General features: G+C 42.0%; 1 non-coding gene across 1 annotated transcript; it reads right to left on the reverse strand.

The window, feature by feature from the left end:
• Positions 1-763: 763 nt before the first annotated feature.
• Positions 764-870, reverse strand: LOC141709385 (small nucleolar RNA R71). The gene has a single exon (XR_012569964.1). It is a non-coding gene; the product is annotated as a small nucleolar RNA R71 (small nucleolar RNA).
• Positions 871-5,503: the final 4,633 nt, after the last annotated feature.

The following is a 5,503-nucleotide window of genomic DNA, read 5'->3' on the forward strand; positions in this document are numbered from 1 at the left end:
GAGTGTAATTGAACATAATTAGTCTGAGTCTCTGTGGGAACGAACTAGAAAATATTCTATATTACTTGCGTGTGTTATTAGTGCGTGTTTTCACCCTAACAAGTTTTTGGCACCGCTGCCGGGGATTCGGCGTATTTGTTTAGTTTATGTACTTACCATCAGTGGTCATTAGGACTCAGTGATTAAGACGTGTTACTTATTGTTTCCGGTTATGTTTCAGGTACTTTAGCTAGCGTTTATGCAAACCCGTTCTCGTACTCGCAAGAGCACTTTAGATACGGCTGAGGAGACATACGAAGTTCTTGATATTCTAGAGAAGATAGATTTTGAAGATTTGGATTCAGGAAGTAAGCAGAAAGAGCCAGTAATCATGGGTGATGGTATAGTTCCGGCAGATCCAGCTCTTATGGACTTTTCTCGGCCTAAAATTGATGACATTCAGTCTAGAATTATGCACCCGGCTATTGAGGCCAATAACTTTGAAATCAAGTCGGGCACTATTTAGATGGTGCATAATTCTGTTTCTTTCGGAGGTGCTGCGACTGAAGACCCCAACATGCACATAAGGAATTTTGTCGAGATCTGTAGTACTTTCAAATATAATGGTGTAACTGATGAGGCTATAAAGCTGAGGCTTTTCCCATTCTCACTGAGGGATAAAGCTAAGGACTGGTTACATTCTAAACCAGCTGGGTCTATCACTACTTGGCAAGATCTTGCGCAAAAGTTTCTGGTGAAGTTTTCTCCAACGGCGAAGACTGCGGCTATGAGGAGTGCTCTTACTCAGTTTACGCAGCAACCTACATAATCTATGTGTGAAGCTTGGGAGCGCTATAAGGAGATATTGAGAAAGTGTCCACATCATGGAATGCCTGATTGGATGGTGATCACTGGTTTCTATAATGGTTTGAGGGCCCAATCTTGGCCAATGCTCGATGCAGCAGCTGCAGGCGCCTTGTGGGCCAAAAGCTATATTGAGGCTTATAATCTTATTGAGACTATGGCTGCAAATGAGCATCAAAACCCAACTCAAAGGATGATTCCTGGGAAGGTAGCAGGTATTCTGGAAGTTGATGCAGCTACAGCTATTGCAGCGCAGCTCCAAGCGCTGTCTATGAAGGTCGATTATCTAGCCACCTATGGAGTCAATCAGATAGCTATGGTCTATGAGCTTTGTGCAGGTTCTCATATTACGGATCAGTGTTCTCTTGTTAATGAATATGTTCAGTATGTGAACAATTATCAACGACCGCAGCAGCCTGTGCCAGCTACTTATCATCCTAACAACAGAAATCATCCAAATTTCAGCTGGAGTAATAATCAGAACGCTATTCAGCAACCATATCAGCAAGGCATAAGTAAACAGTTCAATCCACCTGGATTCCAGCAACCACAACATTATGCTCAAAGGAAATCATATCCTCAACAAGGAGGTGCAGCTCTACCCTCTAGTGCTGATTTTGAGGAACTTAAGCTGTTGTGCAAAAGTCAGGCGGTTTCTATCAAGACCTTGGAAAATCAAATCGGTCAAATAGCCAATGCAGTGCTCAATCATCAACCTGGCACACTTCCCAGTGATTTTGAAGTGCCAGGAAGGAAGGAAGCTAAAGAGCAAGTCAAGGCTATTACCTTAAGGTCTGGAAAAATTGTTGATGCTGAAAAAGCAAAAGAAGGAGAAGCTGAAGTTGGTGATGAAGAAGCTAAGCAAAAGGAGAAAGTGGCGGAACCAAGGAAGACTACTGTTGAACACACTCTGCTTGAGGGTAATACAGGGGAGAAATAGCTTTATCCTCTACCACCTTTCCCTAAGAGATTGCAACAACAAAAGCTGGATAAGCAGTTCGGTAAGTTTCTGGAGGTGTTCAAGAAACTTCACATTAATATACCTTTCGCTAAGGCTCTGGAACAAATGCCTAGTTATGCGAAATTTATGAAGAGTATTCTTTCAAGGAAGGTGAAACTGGATGACCTTGAGACCGTTGCTTTAACGGAAAAATGCAGTGCTGTGCTGCAACAAAAGTTACCTCCAAAGCTTAAAGATCCAGGTAGCTTCACCATTCCTTGCACCATTGGCAAGTTGTCTTTTGACAAGTGCCTCTGTGATTTGGGAGCAAGCATCAATCTGATGCCGTTGTCGATCTTCGAAAAGTTGAATTTGCCTGATCCAAAGCCCACCTACATGTCTCTACAATTGGCTGATCGTTTTATTACATACCCACGAGGCATAGTGGAGGATGTGCTAGTAAAGGTGGATAAGCTCTTCTTTCCTGCAGACTTTGTTATTCTGGATTTTGAGGAAGATAAGAAGATTCCCATAATCTTGGGGAGAACTTTCTTGGCTACAGGCCGTACCTTTATAGATGTGCAGAAAGGTAAACTTACTATGAGGGTGCAGGATCAGGATGTGATATTCAATGTATTCAAAGTGATGAAATTCCCTACAGAAGATGAGGAGTGCTTAAAAGTGGATTTGATTGATTCTGTGGTTACTTCAGAACTTGATCATATGTTAATGTCTGATGCATTAGAGAAAGCCTTAGTGGGGGATTTTGACAGTGATGATGAGGATGGCAATGAGCAACTACAATATCTAAATGCTCCTTCTTGGAGGCGAAATCTAGACATGCTATTTGAATCTCTTGGTACTTCTGACCTCAAAAATGCTGAAGGAAAGCTCAAACCATCAATTGAGGAAGCACCTACCTTGGAGCTTAAACCATTGCCTGAACACTTGAGGTATGCTTTTTTAGGTGATGCATCTACTTTACATGTTATTATTGCATCTGACCTTTTAGGTAGTGAGGAGGACAAGCTCTTGAGGATCTTGAGAGAATTCAAATCGGCTATCGGATGGACTATAGCATACATTAAGGGGATCAGCCCTTCATACTGCATGCATAAGATTCTTCTAGAGGAGGGTAGTAAGCCGACTGTTGAGCAATAGCGCAGACTTAATCCTATTATGAAAGAAGTGGTGAAGAAAGAAATTCTGAAGTGGCTGGATGCAGGAATCATTTATCCTATTTCTGACAGTTCTTGGGTGAGCCCCGTGCAATATGTACCTAAGAAAGGAGGTCTCACTGTGGTAGCAAATGAGAAGAACGAGCTCATCCCCACTCGAACAGTCATAAGATGGAGGGTATGCATGGACTACAGAAAGTTGAACAAGGCCACGAGGAAGGATCACTTTCCTCTTCCATTTATTGATCAGATGCTTGACAGGTTGGCCGGTCACGAGTATTATTGTCTTCTGGATGGTTATTCGGGGTATAATCAGATATGTATTGCACCAGAGGATCAAGAAAAGACTACCTTCACTTGTCCATTTCGCACGTTTGCTTTTCGCAGAGTTTCGGTTGGCTTATGTGGCGCACCGGCCACTTTTCAGAGATGTATGATGGCTATATTCTCTGATATGATTGGAAATAATGTCGAGGTGTTCATGGACGACTTCTCCGTCTTTGGACATTCGTATGATGAATGTTTGAATAATCTTCGAGCGGTGCTCAAAAGGTATGTGGAAACTAATTTGGTGCTCAATTGGGAAAAATGTCACTTTATGGTGCGTGAAGGCATTATTCTTGGGCATAAGGTCTCTAGCAAGGGTCTTGAGGTGGACAAAGCCAAGGTGGGAGTCATTGAAAATCTTCCACCACCTATTTCTGTGAAAGGAATCCTTAGTTTTCTTGGTCATGCGGGTTTTTATCGGCATTTCAACAAGGACTTTTCGAAGATATCTAAGCCATTGTGCAACTTGCTTGAGAAGGATGTGCCTTTCAAATTTGATGATGGATGCTTGACGACATTCGAGACTCTCAAGAAGAGTTTGATATTTGCACCAGTTATTATCGCATTGGGCAGAGCCTTTTGAGATGATATGTGATGCGAGTGATTATGCGGTGGGCGCAGTTCTTGGGCAGCGCAAGAATAATCTCTTTCATGTGGTCTACTATGCTAGTAAGACCTTAAATGGAGCTCAAATGAACTACACCTCTACTGAGAAGGAGCTCTTGGCTATAGTCTTTGGTTTCGAAAAATTTCGATCTTATTTGCTTGGGACAAAGGTGACAGTGTTCACTGATCATGCGGCCATTCGCTATTTGGTTTCCAAGAAGGATTCGAAGCCTAGACTCATTCGTTGGGTGCTTTTGCTACAGGAATTTGAGTTAGAGATCAAGGATCGAAAAGGTACTGAGAATCAAGTAGATGACCATCTCTCTAGATTGGAGAATCCCGAGTCTAATTCATATGATAAGACATTGATCAACGAATCTTTTCCGGATGAGCAGTTGTTCACAGTTCAAGAGGAAGAGCCATGGTTCGCAGATATTGTGAATTATCTTATCAGCAATATAATGCCTCCTAATTTGAATACAGCTCAAAAGAAGAAGTTTCTACATGAGGTGAAGTGGTATATGTGGGATGAACCATATTTGTTTAGACAGGGAGCTGACCAGATCATCAGGAGATGTATCCCATTCTGTGAGATGGAGGGGATATTACGAGACTGCCACTCCACAGTTTATGGTGGACATTATGGTGGTGAGAAGACGACAGCTCGTATTCTGCAAGCAGGTTTTTTCTGGCCTACTTTGTTTAAGGATGCTTATAGGTTCGTTTTAAGTTTGATCGTTGCCAAAGAGTGGGAAATCTTATGAGAAAGGATGAGATGCCGTTAAATGTGATGCTTGAAGTTGAGATCTTTGATGTTTGGGGAATCGATTTCATGGGGCCATTTGTCTCATCCTGCAATAATCAGTACATCTTGCTGGCAGTCGATTATGTCTCAAAATGGGTAGAAGTCAAAGCTCTACCAACGAATGATGCAAAGGTAGTGTTAAATTTTCTTCATAAGCAGATTTTCACAAGATTTGGAATGCCACGAGTAATCATAAGTGATGATGGGTCGCATTTTTGCAACCGTAAGTTCACTTCTATGATGCAGCGGTACAATGTGAATCATAGTGTTGCTACTGCCTATCATCCGCAAATGAATGGTCAAGTGGAAGTGTCTAATAGAGAGATAAAGCGCATTTTAGAGAAGGTTGTTTGTCCGTCAATGAAGGATTGTTCTTTAAAGCTCGATGAAGTTGTTTGGGCTTACAGAACAGCATATAAGACTCCACTTGGGATGTCCCCGTTTCAACTTGTGTATGGTAAGGGATGTCAATTACCTGCGGAGCTTGAGCATAAGGCCTATTGGGCGTTGAAGAAGTTGAACTTGGATCTAGATGCAGCTAGAAAGAAGCGAATACTTCAGCTAAATGAACTTGATGAATTTTGACTCCAAGCGTACGAGAACAACAAAATGTACAAGGAAAAAATGAAAAGGTGGCACGACAGGAAGTTATATCCTAAGTCATTTGTGCCGGGGCAACAAGTTCTTTTATTTAACTCTCGTCTCCGACTTTTTCCTGGAAAGTTGAAATCAAGGTGGTCTGGACCTTTTATTGTCAAAACTATGTTTCCACATGGAGCGGTGGAGATTTTTGAGAATGATCCG

This window comes from Apium graveolens, chromosome 2, assembly GCF_009905375.1.
Source record: "Apium graveolens cultivar Ventura chromosome 2, ASM990537v1, whole genome shotgun sequence".
Lineage (NCBI taxonomy): Eukaryota > Viridiplantae > Streptophyta > Magnoliopsida > Apiales > Apiaceae > Apium > Apium graveolens.